This window comes from Polypterus senegalus, chromosome 9 (genome assembly GCF_016835505.1).
Source record: "Polypterus senegalus isolate Bchr_013 chromosome 9, ASM1683550v1, whole genome shotgun sequence".
In the NCBI taxonomy this organism is placed as follows: Eukaryota; Metazoa; Chordata; class Cladistia; order Polypteriformes; family Polypteridae; genus Polypterus; species Polypterus senegalus.
Window position 1 is genome coordinate 140,992,425 of NC_053162.1, and position 16,031 is coordinate 141,008,455.

General features: G+C 41.0%; 1 long non-coding RNA gene across 1 annotated transcript; it reads left to right on the forward strand.

Moving 5' to 3' along the window:
• Positions 1-6,799: 6,799 nt before the first annotated feature.
• On the forward strand, positions 6,800-15,190 carry LOC120535869. Its single transcript, XR_005634981.1, has 2 exons — positions 6,800-7,198; positions 13,797-15,190. It is a non-coding gene; the product is annotated as an uncharacterized LOC120535869 (long non-coding RNA).
• The last annotated feature ends 841 nt before the right edge of the window (positions 15,191-16,031 follow it).

Below are 16,031 nucleotides of genomic sequence, written 5' to 3' on the forward strand. Positions count from 1 at the left end.
GCCCCCCCCTCAGCCCAGACCCATCGGGTAGGGTGTCCTGCACCGAGAGGTTTATGGGCACGAGAGAGAGGATCACCGTTGGCATTGAGAGAACCTTGCGATGAATAAGCGAAAACTTGTAAGGTTAAAGGTCAAGAAACCACCTAGTGACCCACGGATTCGACTCCTTGTGAAGGGCCATCCACTGTAAAGGAGCATGATCCGTCACTAGAGTGAACTCCCGGCCCAAAAGGTAGTACCTCAACTGCGTAATCGCCCATTTGATCGCAAGGGCTTCTCTTTCTACCGCTGCATACCTGGACTCTCGATCCAACAGTTTCCGGCTCAGGTACATGATGGGGTGTTCAACACCATCGACGCTTTGGCTCACCACTGCACCCAGGCCTGTGTCCGAAGCGTCCATCTGGAGAATAAAAGGGAGAGAAAAATTAGGAGCTTTTAATATTGGTGCTGACGTAAGAGCTTGTTTTAAGTCACTAAATGCAGCGTCCGCCTTGTCAGTCCATACCACATGATTAGGAGCCCTCTTCTTTGTCAGTCAAGGGCGCCGCTCTCTCTGAAAACCGAGGTACAAACCGTCAGTAGTACCCGGCCAACCCGAGAAAGGCTTGGATCTTGGTTTTCGGACGGGACCATTTAACAATGGCATCTATTTTTGAACACTGTGGTTTCACAGTACCCTGACCCACCAGGTAGCCCAAATATTTAGCTTCTTTCAATCCGAAGAAACATTTCTTGGGATTAATACGAAGCCTGGCTTCTCCTAGTGTCCGCAATACCACAGTGACCTGCTGTACGTGTTCCTTCCATGTGCTGGAATAGATGACTATGTCATCCAGATAGGCAGCACTATACGCATTATGGGGTTGGAGCACTTTGCCCACCAGATGCTGGAAAGTCGCAGGAGCCCCGTGTAACCCCAATTGAAGAACACAATACTGCCAGTGTCCGCTAGGAGTGCTGAACGCGGTCTTGACCTTTGCGGAGTCCGTTAAAGGAATCTGCCAGTACCCTTTTGTCATGTCAAGTGTGGTCAAAAATTCAGGAGGTCATCCACGCGAGGCATGGGATAAGCATCAAAAAGGGAGACCTGGTTAAGCCGACAGAAGTCATTGCAAAACCTCCAACTGCCGTCAGGCTTACTAACCAAGACAATTGGGCTGGACCAGGGACCATAACTTTCCTCAGTCACTCCTAGTTCCAGCATCCGCTTGATTTCCAGCTCCACTTCTGCTTTCTTCGTCTCAGGAAGTCTATAGCGGCACTCTCGGACTATAACCCCTGGTTCAGTCACTATGTCATGCGCAATCAGAGAGGTCCGTCCGGGTTTTTCACTCACCACCTCTGAGATGGACAGGATAGCTGATTCCAGCTCCCGTCTTTGTCAATAGGTTAATTCCTCGCCGAAATTAAGGGTGTCTATGTGAGCAAAGAATGAGCAGGGCTGAGCGGAGGAGGGATCTGGTTCCCTCTCCTTCCACAGCTTCAGCAAGTTCACATGATAAACCCGCTCAGTTGGTCTACGATTAGGTTGTTTCACCAAATAGTCGACCAATCCTTTTCTCTCATTAATTTCATAAGGGTCTTGCCAATGGGCGAGTAATTTAGAATGAGAGGTGGGAATTAATACCATGACACAATCCCCCGGCTGGAATTCTCGGAGTGTCGTGCCACGATCGTAATAACAGGCCTGTGCTGCTTGTGCCTCTTCCATATGACTTTTTAAAATAGGTTGAATTTTCTCAAATCTATTGCGTAACTGTGCGATATATTCCAAAATATTTGTAGAGGGAAGAGCCTCTCCTTCCCAACCTTCTTTCAAAATATCCAATATACCTCGGGGCTGTCGTCCGTATAACTCAAAAGGAGAGAACCTCGTAGAGGCTTGTGGGGCTTCCTGATAAGCAAAGAGAACGAGGGGGAGGAGGTGATCCCAATTCCTTCCATTCCTGCTGACCACCTTGCGAAGCATCTGCTTGAGAGTCTGATTAAACCTCTCCACCACACCATCCGTTTGAGGATGATACACCGCGGTCTTTAAGTGCTTTATTTTCGGTAACTTGGCCGTTTCCCTGAACATCTCCGAGGTAAAAGGTGTTCCTTGGTCCGTTAGGACTTCTTTAGGAATACCAACACGCGTAAATACTCCTACTAGTTCCCATGCGATTGCTTTAGATGTAGCTGAGCGCAAGGGAACAGCTTCTGGATATTGGGTCGCATAATCCACAAGGACTAATATATATTTATGTCCTCGGGCTGAGGGCTCCAAGGGTCCTACAATATCGACTCCGATTCATTCAAAGGGGACATTAATTAAGGGAAGGGGAACGAGAGGAGCACATTCCTTTCTAGGAATTTGCCGCTATTGACATTCTGGACAAGAAATACAAAAACAGCGAACCTCCTCATTAATTCCTGGCCAATAAAATCTGAGCTTAATCCACTCTAAAGTTTTTTCGGAGCCTAAATGGCCTCCAAGGAGGTGGGCATGAGCTAATTCACAAACCTCCTAAATTCGTGGAATTAACAACAGTTTCCGAACCTCTGCCCCATGTTCCGCGACCCGATATAAGACATCATTTTCTATTACAAAGTGAGGTCCTTGTGGCATGGGCTGGTGTGTGCATTGGCCGTTGACAAGGACTACTACATTTTTTGCAAATTTTAGGGAGTCATCATTCCACTGCTCCCTTTTAAAAGAAGCAGGTGTTTGTTTGAACTGAAAGTAAATGTTGGAGAGAGGGTCCGGTCTGACCTCAAGGGGAGGGGATTCCTCCCGAATCATCGAGGCGCGGGTGGATGACGTATTCGCCTGCGACGGACCAGGAATCTCCCCGTCCTCCTCGTGGGCTTCCGTATCTCTATCCGCCGGCTGTGTACACGCCGTGGAGACAGCTTGAGACGAGTTATCCCCATCTACAACGAGGCCTAATTTTTTATCAGGAGTAGTCAATAGTTTACCGCATTTATTTTCTGACCAGTCCCGTCCTAGAATCGCTGAGAAGGGAGGATTAGGGTGGATCGCCATGGGATGTTTTTTTAGCGATCCTCCCTGACTCACGAAACATAGGGCGGTGTTGTACATCCAGATGTCTCCGTGAATACATTTAATACTGGTCTTTGTTTTAATTCTCTGTTGCGGTAAAACATATCGGCAATCAACAATGGAAACGTTGCTGCCGGAATCAAACAGGGCAAGGAGTTTATAACCATTAATGACTAGAGATCCTGTATTTGAACACGTCAGGTGGTTGGCAAGAGCACACAACTATCTCCCCTCTTCCACCTACATCCCGCCTCGCTCCCGGGTAGGTTGCACGCCCGGTGGCCCGGGATCTCAGAAACAGGCTCCGATGTATGTGTAAGAGACTTATTCAGTAGGACGTGATCTCTGGGAAATCCACTAGAGGGCTGTTCTGCTCTCCCAGATTTCGAGACTGGCTCGGGTGTTTTCAAGAGCTTTATAAGCTCTTCCATAGAATGGAATTCACCCCAGTCCGGCTGGGCAAAGTTTTTAGGGAGGCCTTTTAAAAAGAGGAGACAGGCTACCTGTTGAACTATTTGGGAGGTGGTTAATTCAAATGGCCTTAGCCACACAGTCACCTTTTCTCAGAGGGCCATAGCCTGCTCTTGGACTGATCTCTCTGGATCAAGTGTCCAGTTTTTTATTATTTTTACCTGCTGAACTGGGGATAGCCCATATTTATCTGGGACCTCGGTCCCAATGGGCGGCTCAGCTCTCTCCTCCGAGAGAACATAATAAGCCCTTTTTGTTTCATCCCCAAAAACCAGCCTACGCCTGTATGTCCCCTTCACATTCTCCATTTGGTAAGTTATAAGCCCGGGGTTGTATTTGAGGAGGGGAGCCTGTACTGAGTCCTTCCTGACCCCCAAACGCACTCCCTCCCCAGAAACTCGGCCCAGGTACTTTCCTACCTGGTTCATTACATGTCCGAGTCCTGGTTTCTTCTGGGACTTCATAATGCCGACTACACCACTGTCATGAAAATGAGTCCAAGACATTATAAAGGTTTGAGGCAGCCACCCATATATTGCTATTCCCAGCTGCAAAAGAGTTTTCTTTATCCAACAAACGATGTGCATCTCACAGAGCCCAAAACAGAACTGCTATAGTAGCCTAAGATGGAGGCTTTAAAGGTCTTGAGAGGAACTGATGTCATGAAAGGGGCCGGCTTTGGGAGTGACGTCATCAAAGGGGGCGGCTTCAGAAGTGACGTCATCAAAGGGGCCGGCTTTGGAAGTGACACCATCAAAGGGGCCGCCTTCGGAAGTGACGTCTTCATAGGCGCCGGAATCTTGCAGGAATTCACGGGAAAGGTCTGTAGGGAACTGAGAAAGACAGTCAGCGCACTCCGCTGCCCCCTGGTCAGACGTTTTATTACAATTACTCGAGCCCTTTAGCTGCCTCCTACTCGCACTTGTGTGACTATATATCCTGACTTCTGACTTCTTAAGGAGGTGGAGTGACTTGTAACAATATACAGCATAGTGTATATACAGTGTACAGTGTATATATAAAATAAAATCTATGGCCCACTGTCACCCTTAGATGAACTGGGAAAATCTGAGAATACCATGTATATTAGGGGGAACAGTGGTGCAGTGGTAGAACTGCTGTCTCACAGTAAAGTAAATGGGATTCAAATCCTGGATGTCCCTGTGAGGAGTTTGCATGTTCTCCCCATGTCTGCACAGGTTTGTTCTGGATGCTCTGGAAATGTAGGTTAGGTGAATTGGCAATGCAAACTGTCCCTAATGTGTGTGTGTGTGTGTGTGTGTGTTCACTCTGTGATGGACCGGTGCCCTGTTCTTATGCCCAGTAATTATTGCGTTAGGCTTCAGCTGCCACCCAACCCTGCTCTGTATAAGTGTTAGCAAAATGGAAGTTATGTATACTGAATATGCAGGAATAAGATGCTGGAGACTGACTGATAGATACCAGTAAAGCAATTATGCCAAGTTGCAAATTAAATTATTTTAATTTTAGAAACTTATTTCACATAAAACGTTTCTGTTGATAACAATAAGAATAAATGATCTCCACAGTCCAAAGACATGGCGTTTAGTGCATTACCGATTCTAAAATGTCCCTAGTGTGTACTTGGGGTGTGTGTGTGTGTGTGTGTGCGCCATGCGGTGGGCTGACGCCCTGCCCGGGGTTTGTTTCCTGCCTTGCGCCCTGTGTTGGCTGGGACTGGCTCCAGCAGACCCCCGTGACCTTGTAGTTAGGATATAGTGGGTTGGATGATGGATGGATGGATGGATCTGGAAATGAAGTTTCAGTCTCAATTAAAATATCAGACTGTGCTCTACAAGAACAGGAGACTTGTAACTTGATGCCTGCCTGCTTCTTTGATCACAAACCATTTTTACCTTCTAGAATGCACAAAAGTGTTTTGTTAGCTGCTCGCCATCTCCTCACCATACACGCACACTTTCCTCCCCCCATGAAATAAAAGGGGAAACTGTGCTTTTGCATGCTGGGTTTCTGTAACTTGATCACTCAGCACTTGGCTTTGTAAATTCCACAGCCTCTATTTTTCTCTGTATTTTCTGCCCAATGGACATCTCCCTCTGCTAAGCTTTTCGAGTTTGTTACATGTCTCTCTCTCTGTAATTATTTCCTATAAAACTGGCTACTCAAACTTACTTTTCATTTTTAGTTGGATCTTTATGCAGGAGATACTTATGTTTATTCAGTAGGTGTTTGCTAAACTGAACATTTTTTTTAGCTTAAAAAGTCCCTATTCTTTATGAAAAGTAAGGGAAAAGATGAATAGGGGCTGATTTATCTGTTTAATCACATAGCTTTGCTCAGCTGAGCAATACAATTTATTCATGAATTAATATATTAGGTTGATTTTCAGACGTTATTCTTCACAGTAAGAGGAAAACTGGAGCACCTGGAGGAAAACACACAACAACTGGTGTAGGTGTGTTGTAAACTTTAAACTGGTCTGTTATGAATAAGAGATGGTGTATGTGTGAGAACGCTTTGTGATGACCTGGGCTCTCTGTCTGAATTAGTTCTCAACTTCTTGCCAGATTAGGCTCTGGTCCACTGCCAACCTGAATTAGATAAGGAGGTTAGACAATACATGGCTTGATGGATGGATACAAACTCTACAGCTGTACAATAGCCCATTTCCAGCATATCTTATATTTCCAGATAATTGTAATGTCAGTTGTATTATGTGTAACGATTTTATTATTAATTTTTAACTTTATATGTTAATATACTGTTTCTCAGAAACCACTACCAAAAATGTTCAGTCGACAATATGTAAGATTGGCTAAAATGGATTGAGTATCATTTGAACTTATATGATAAGTATAAATGTGAAGTCATTTGATGAAAGTGATTATTTTGAAAGATGCTACACAAAACAAAAGAAGTTCAGATTTCCTTTAATGAATTTAAAATTGTTCAGGTCCACATAAAGGTTGAGGAGCACATCTGTTTTGTTTTTGTTTTTATTTTTTTCTCTTTACATTGGCAAATGTCTCCACACGTTCTAAAAACCGTTGCGCTTTGCAGTCTTAAACGATAAAGACTTCTATGAAACGTTCAGCAGCTCAGGATTGAATTAACAGATTAGCAATATAACGCTGATGCATTGTTGCTGTTGTACTACTGCTTCTTAACACGTCAGATGGAAATAAAAAAACAAGAAGGAATTCCGCCCTAAAAAGAGGAATGGACCTAATGGTTAGCCATGAAATAAATAAATAAAATAAATACTGACCAGTACAGGGCGGCACTTGAAATCAGATTAAGTTTTTGCCTTTCCCTCGATATTACCGTGATTTGTACTTAAAATAAACCATTACCACCTGTTTCACTGCGACATTCGATCTTCCCAGCGAGACTAAAATTCTCTCGATCGGCTAAAAGTCTTCTAGTGGGGGCCAGTCTGAGTTGGCGCCTTCCATCGTCCCCACCCCCCTCCTGATCCAGTCCGAAATATAAACATGTTTATCTAGCCAAGTCCCACTTCGGCGATTGGAAAGCAAGACGTTGGACAGTGCTAGTGTAAAACTTATGGAAAAAAGTGGAAAAATGGAAGAAGGAAGATCTGCCAACCAACAACCTAAAACTTTTCTCATCTGGTCTATTCTTAACCTCCTATGTTGCTGTTTTCCGTTGGGTCTCGCTGCTGTGATTTGCTCCATGAGGGTAAGCATTGTGTATTTGTATTGTGTTTATTATTCAAGCAGAACGATAATACCGAAGCGTATAAGGGCCACAAAGTAGAAAAAAAATTAGGGACATAGTGAAGAAAAAGGAAGGTATATTTCGTTATTAAAGTCAAAATATCAAAATAAACTATGATCAAACGATCCGTAAATTTGAGGAAACGGTGGAAAACACCTTGTACATACGAATGTGACAGATCATACAAGTCTGTCCAGAGATGCGGGTTGAAAAGATTAAAATTGGTTTTGTGTGTATAATAGGCTACGGCAGTTTAAACGGTTAAGGGGGGCGCATGTAGTATTTTAAAACGGGAAATTTCTCACTGAAGTAGCACGTTAAAATGCTTCGCTTTCTAATCGGACATCGACCATGAGCTTACCTGCTTGTTAAACGGGTTCTGTCTTGAGCCGACAGGAATCGCTGGGGGCGATCTCCACAAAGAATGCGTTAAACAGCTCTGTGATCATTTAGAATACTAAGACAGGTATATTATTACATTTTACAGATCAATTGTTAACCTAATTATATATATATATATATATATATATATATATATATATATATATATATATATATATATATATATATATATATATATATATATATATATATATATATATATATATATATATAAACGTGTGGACAGCGCAATAGCGCAGCCGTAGTGCTGCTACCTCGCAGTAAAGGGTCCACTAAAAGAGTGTTCTCTCCGTTGGTATCCACGCGGTACTCCCGTTTACTTCCAAAGGCTTGTATTTTAGGTGACCTGGCTATATTTTGTTTCTGTGTTCACCCTGAGATGGGTGAACCTGGATGCGCGGGAATGGAACATGGATGGATTGAATACTTCAACGTATGCAAAGATGATTTTCCAATTTTCCTTAAGAGTATTGAACAATTTGTGTTCCAAGCAGCTAGTTTTACTTTCACGATTTGTTATGTAGAGGGAAAAAATAAAACCGAAAGGATATAATACTGAGGCTGATACGTTTGATGGAGACAGTATGGCTGCAATAAAGAAGACCCAATCTGATTAACATTCATTGAATTCTGTGTCACGAAAGTGGGATACACCTTCATACAGCCAGCATCTTGGAGCCTCGTCACACCTGTCATTAAGGTTCCCTGCATTGATTTTGAAATCACTACGGACTTTTTAAAGATATTGTGGCACTGTGCACTGGGAGTACCAACAGTGTCTTCATTTGTGCCATTTAGACAGTGTGGCAAGAAACGGCGAGTTAAGAGGTTGAAGGTCCAATAGGTCTTTGAGGGTATATTTTGCGTGCTTGTCTTTTGATCACTGTGGCTAACCTCGGACAGCGGCCGACAAACAAAGTAAACCAGCAAAGCCGCAGTGTGGTAGAAATCATGGCCGCTGCAGGCCAACATCCATTTTCCAAACCCACTTATCCAAGGTGGGAACTGCGGGGCAGCTGCATCCTATCTTAGCAAGCATCGGGCAATTTAACAATCGTAATTCACCTAACTGCATGTATTTGGACCATAGGTGGACACCCATATGCTCACGGGGAGACCATCCAAATATCACTCAAGGATCACCCCAGTCTCCTTGTATCATCTCACTTTTCTTTTTTCTCTCAGTTGGAAAGGCTGACTTTCTTGGCATGTGCTCGTAATTTCTTTTCCATTCGCTTCCCCCCACAGTCAAAAACACGCAGTGAGGTGAATTAGCGCTCTCTAACAATGACCCCTAACCTGTGTGTTTCTGTCCTGCGATTGTCTGGCGGCCCCTTCAGGGACTTGTTGCTGCCTTGCACTCTTTGTTTGCTGGGATAGGCTGCAGCTACCGCGTAATCCTGCCCTGATAGGTGAGTTTGGAAAATTGAAGGATGGAGATCATACAATGAAGATATAAGCGTGAACATCAAAACCTATTTACTCGCTTTCAGCCACACAGACACCAAGTGAACAGTCTAGTGGGAATTTGTACATTCGTTCTGTATCCTTAAATTAATTTAATAAATTGCATTATGTCTTTAAAAATCCCAGAGCCTTTGGACGGTGCAAACGGTGTCCACTTCCCAAATAAAAATGGAATAACTTAAATACAATGAAATACAAAATAAATAAATAAAAATCAAGATTTATGAAGTGCATTTTACACATACATAATACAGTAGCTATTTGCCACAGTTAAAGATAATGTTATGTACTCCCAGGACATCTTGCCACGATAACAAAAGAGTCCTTAGTGGCTGCAGAATCCGCGCTGAGAACCTTTACGGCAGGTGTGACGAGGCTACAAGAAGCTGGGTGTATGAAGAGGTTTATCCCACTGTTTAATTTAAATGACATGTAAGAGTTAGTTTCGTGAGCTGGTCGTCGCAGACGCTGACGCAAAATTTAATGGATGTTCATCTGGGTGGGTTTTCTTTATTACAGCTGTACTGTAAATATCAAATGTACAAGCCCCCAGTGTATTAGAGTCATACTGTCACTATCAAACGTACGACCCAATGGTTCCTGTTCGTTTTGTTTCTCCACATCACCAATCGGCACACAATAAACGTTTCCATGAAGGTAAAATTATCTGTAAGCTTAAACCACACATTCTTCCAAACCTGTAATGAGTACTGCAAAAAGTTACACACGTTTAATCAATCCAACCACCCATCAATTTTCAATTCCTGCTTATCCAGGAGCAGGATCGCAGAAACATCCTACCCATCGAAATGATCTACTCACTGATACTACGCATGCGCAGACCAAAATTTTTACAGTTTTCTGCATAGGTATTTACTGTCAACATTTTATAAGTTGTATATTTTGCATGTGTGACTTGTAATCTTGTACAGGCCACTGTATCCATGCACGGCTGTGTCTCTTTCGGGCATTAAATGATGCATATAGAATACATTGAGAAATGTTAGCGTTTCCATAAATTTGATAGACGACTTCTAAATAAAAAATGGTAAATGATGATATGGTATAACGTTATAAGTTTAATGTTACGACTTACAATAAACGGATGGGTGTAACATATACGGTGTATATACCGTAGGCCTATCTGACATTTAAATAAACTAGGATACTTCGACAGGCGCAAGGAAGAAACAATCCCTGGAAGGGGCGCTTGCCCATCTCAGTGTGAACACACAAACACACACACACCAATGCTAACTTGTCATCACCAGATCGTCAAACCTGCATGTCTTTGGAAGGAAACCGGAGCATCCCGAGGATACCAGCGGAGAAAACATGCAAACTCAAGGCAGAGAACATCAGAGTCGTGATCATCTTACCGCGAGGGAGCAGCGCTACCGATTCGTCAAGTTTAATTAATAACAATATGGATTATTTAAAAGAAGTTATCTGTTTATCTGTATAATAATATATACAATTTAATACATTTAATCATGAATTTGATGTTAAGTATAAATCTTAGCAATTTAAATGATCAGAGCGCGGTCACAATTTGAATTGAATAGCTTACGTTTTGAGTGGTGATCGCCTCCTGTGACTCCTGTCGGCACAAGAAGGATCTCGTTTAAGAAGCACTTAGCGAAAAAAGCCTGGGTCGGTGAGCACTTAGAATAAGAATCGTTCAACGTTCTACTTCAGTTACGGTGGTGCGTAAAAATATACGGAGTTTTAAAAGTGCTTAGTGTTAAGTTCTCTTCAGAAATGCAGCTCAGTATAGTAGGGCTACAGCGTGCATTGGCATACAGTTCATAAACAAACCGGCCTTTACAGTTTAAACTGATCTACTATACACAAACCTATCTTTAATCGTTTAAACTCAGCCCTGAAATTTCGACTTTAATCTCGAAATAGACCTTTTTTTTCAACTGTGTGCTTGTTTTTTTTTCTTGCTGGCGCTGTCCCGTTATTGTAGATTCAATGGGTCAATATTTCAAAATGCAATTTAATTTCGTTTAAATCTATAGTTTAACATCAAAGAATGTTTCTATTTTTATATAGTATATATTACTTCAATATAAATAAAGAGAAATAGAAATCCTGACACCAACGGTATTCTCATAAAATAAATAGGCAAAAGAATACAGTTATAATAATAGCAAAAACACACCATCCCCCAAAATCCTCCAGCCTCCCACCCACATACAAAAATGGCCATGTTTAAAAAAAAAAAAAAACTGCACTAGCAAAAATTAAAAGGGAAATGCAACACCAACGACAGACCCCACCAAGCCAGGAGTGGGAGGGAGGGAAATGCTAAAGATGTGAAAGCATTGCAAGTTGTGAGAACAGAACTTTGTTGTAAGTAAATGAAAAAGGAGAAGGATGGGATTCCAAACTCCGACCTCAAGGACTGGAATGTTTGGAGCCCAGCATCATTAAAAATGTAACCAAGAGCTGAAATGCCTAAGGAGGCCTAGGGAAATGTAATGGGACAACCACCTACACATAAAGCAGGATTGATGAAGATGGGAGTGCACAAGTGCATCTGTGGCAGTAATCCAAAAGTTTTTAAATCCTGAGAGAATGTTTCTATTTTTTTACAGTTTTTGTTTAAATAATCAAGCTTTATCAAAAATTGCACCTTAGAACACCACACACCTTAGCATCCAAATAACACTGTGAAACTTAAAACATCTCTTTAATTCTTCGTATTTTTAAGGAGTATTTTTAATCTCACCAAGTTTGGGTGGCATGGTGCACTGAAGTGGGAGGTTTTGGGTATAGGGGTTGAGGGGTTTATGGGGGGTTTGGTGCATTAATTTACCCAGCAAGATTATGGCTGTATATCTGTTCAGTGGTGTGAGTTTTTTTTTTGAGGGTATATAAATGATCCATCAGTTTCCAAGGTCTCAAAAAAAAGTTCACTTTGCCATTTTTATGTGTGCGTAGTTAAATGCTTAAGTAAAGGCAGCCTTAAGATGTAGCAATATAGAAAAAAAATCTTTGATGTGAGCAATTACATTGTAAAGTTGTGTATGAATGAATATTTGTGTTTTTAGGTGTGTGTGCAAAACACTTTCATGCAAAAAAGCTTTTATGTCCCTTTTACATCTCATTTATTCTCTCACCTACCCACCTATTTTCACCTCATTATAAAATGAATAGAATAAGAGTATAGAATAGTATTTATTTTTGATTATAGTTGTTATATGTTTTTAAATAATAACTATTTAGCAACTTATTTAGTAATGAATGACATATATTTATGTCATATTTAAGTATGCACTAAGAAGAACTAATGTCCTGTCCAGGTTATGCTTACTCTCTTGTGTCTAGAGGTTTGATTACCTTGTCAGTGACATTCATGTCTATGGGGACTCTTCCTATGAAGTCAGTAGATGGATTGGGAGAGCATGGGGATCATGAGGTAACTGAAAAGAGGTGTGTAGCTCTCCTGATGTCTCTGCAAAAAGGTGAAGGTCCAAGTGTTTAGAGACCTGGTGTTCAATGTTTTGCAATATAGTTGCAAGATATGGACGCTATTCATTGACCTGAGGCAAAAGCTAGACTCCTTCAGTACTGTGTTTCTTCGGAGAATCCTTGGGTACAGCTGGTCTGACTTTGTGTGAAATGAGCGGTTGCTCCTGGAGTCCCGAATGAAGCACATTACTTGCATATGTTTAGGAATGTCAGTTAAGGCACTACAGTCATGTGGCGCAATTCCCAGAGGGACCCGAGCAGCTGGACCAGGCTAAGAGGACACCCACGTAATGCTGGCTATGGCAGATAGATGTTCATTTCCTGGGGGTGGGACTGGACTGTATGTCTACCTGGGAGGTTGAGAACTAGGATTTCCGAGCTGTTTTGTTATGTGGTCGGTGAGGCAATGCGCTGTACCAATGCATGCTCCCCAACCTGACCTGACCTACACTCAGCACAATGTACTGCAGGCTGAATACTGATTGGTTCTCAACTTTCCCACGCAAAGAGCACACCACTCCAACCAAACAGAAAATCAAAACCGTTTGGTTTTATCGTAGCCAGTAACAGACTAGTTGGTCTCAGTCTTTGGGAATGTCACATAATCAGAACAAGCCACTGACTGGCTAAGATTATGTAAATGAAGGCTAAGACTGAAAACCACAGGAAATATCATCTGTCACAACACTGCCTTTAATTAAAGAAACATTTGTTAATCCAACAGTTTTCTAGTTTAATATTAACCATTATAGGAACAAGGTAGGTCGCCATCCTGGCATCTTCTGACTCAAAGCAGTTTACAATGTTCTGGATGACTCTGTAGGCTCGAAAATGTTACTGCTGTGCATGTGAATATTCACTCATTTTGAATTTGCCAGTACCTAATGTGCCAATTTTGGGATATTGGAGAGAAAAAGGGTACAAAAAAAGTAAAAACCACACATAGAACAAGTAAGGAACTCAAGGAACCCTGTGAAACAGCGTGATTGACAACTTCACCACCAGATCCCACAAAAATCCTCTGTGACCCCACAAAGAAAGAGAGCACATTTTAAGAACATTCTCTTTATTTTATTTACGGATGTCTCACTATGAATGGAAGACTAGAATTTGGTGACAGGCACAGGTTACTTACTGTATTTTATACAAGTGCAAGGAAAATAATTCTTTTTATATTGCCATATTTCTCATGGGTTTCATTGTTTTCCAGGTGGAGAATGCAAACTCTGTGGGAGACGCATCGCGAGCAAAGGAGGCGTCTCGAATTGCCAGAGTCCTCAATATCACCGGCTGTGTTCTAGGAGCTTTGATTGTTATAATCTCAATTGCCTTGTATATTTTTGTCCTGTCAAAGGTGCACTAGCTGTTCACAATAAGGCGTTTATATGCTCCAGATGGCTTTACACTGCAGCAGCTTGGTTTATATCTTTATTATGTTACTCATTTAAAAATACGACAGCCTCATATTATATTAAAGTGAAGAAAGCTTTTAACTTGCAGCAATGGACATGCAAACAGAAGTAAGGTATCACAGTTAAAAAAAAAAAGACAACTGCCAGTCCCAGCCATCCTTTCTAAAGAAGCAGGCCAGTATATTTTTTATGGCACTTCACTGGGACTTAAATGGAATGAACAAAGTGAGAAAACATAGAAGACAGGAAGACAGAACAATGGAAAACTAAACCCGAATGTAAAGCTGTCAAAATTGTCACTGACTTTGGATTTCGTAACAAATGTGTATTTCTCATAATTGAGTGTGCATAACAATTGGAAATTTGATCCAATTTAAGTCAAATAAATACAGATTTGTCAGTATAGACATTTTTAGGTGACTAATGGCCGGCATGAAGCTTTCCATGGACAAGGACAAAATACACCCTACTTTTCTTTAGTCTAGAAGTTAAAAAGTAGGTTACAGCCTCTGTATTTATACACTTTTTCACCACTGAGATTAAAGTGAGGCATTTTACACAATATTTACTCACACTGAATTGTAGTTAAATTAATGAAGTTTCCCAGTTAAGTTAATTAAGTACTTGTAAACAGCATTTTTGATATATTTTGCTTTATCACTAATATTTTTAACGTTTTTCTAACCATTATTGACATTATTTCTTTAAAATGTTACCCTGTGACAACATCTTCTTACAGTTTACTACGAAATATAACAAAACATAGTGATGTATGTGTGCTACTGATAAGAGGAAATGTAGTGCTAATTATTTTTTATGGTGGCTCTTGAAAATCTGACATTTGATGCACCAATCTGTTAGACTGAGGAGAGTTTATAACCATAATCATAACTGTTGTGTTATTTCCAGTTCATAGAAACTGTATTTTACCTGTATGCTTTGTGTCTTGTGGATGTTCATTCTGTGTCAAAACAAAATACATCTCTTCTATTTAGTTTATTATTTAGGAGCCTTTGAAAACTTCCTGAAGTAAAGAACGTTTTGATATGGTTTCTGTTGCCTTTTGTGTGATTTAAATATTCTGTACAATGTCATAGTTTTTTCTTATCTGTCTATTGTGCCTATTTAGTGCCAACTTGTACTGTTTTTATTTGCATTGTGTGAATCAATAAATCATTCTGTACATGTAAAATGGTAGTGCTATTCTTTTGTTTTCAGTGTGAATAAAGAGATAAGATTAAAGTCCATTACAATAACAGTGTTCATCTGAAGTTACATTTGGCACTATTATAAATTAAAGGTGCCAGAGTAGTACCATTTTTGGTTCCCAAAACACCCGTCCACATGAAGGCTCCAGCAAGATCCTTTATTTATTTAGATAAGTAACAGGAGTCATGCAGTAAATAACCATGACTAGATGCTAACAGATTTGTGGAAAACCAATAGGTCATGATTTTAAAAGGATTCTTGCATCATAAAATAACATGAGCTAAGTGCAGGTTTTCTTAATCTGTTAGTGTTTTGATAGGTATCCTACCATACTATAAATATTTCTGTTTATTTTCTACCTATCAGGAAGTCTTTCAACACATAAAGAACCAATGTCATATGCAAAGAACCCTTCTATCAATGAAATGGTGCTTTTTCCAGCAATAGTTCTAAGTGGAAGCACACAACTCAGTAAAGCACCATACAATACCATTAAAGAGTTAGTATTTTTAAGAGTGTGCCAGTTGAAGGTGCAGTGGGTAAGGCTGCCTTCCTAAAGAGCCAGACTGACATCTGTATGGTGTTTGTGTGTTCTCTTTTAATGTCTTCTTTCTAGTGTATTTCTTCATTCAAAAAGATTGGGTGAAGTGAATTGGCACAATTCTGTTTGCTTCCGGTCTTGGATTAACTCCTGCCGGAAGTGACTTTAGCTATTATAATCTACTTTTGAAAATAGAGATAAGAATGATTACAGCTTTAAGCCCTGCCCAAAATTATGAATGCTGATTTATGCCCCCACCCCTAAATTACGAAACTTAGACTGT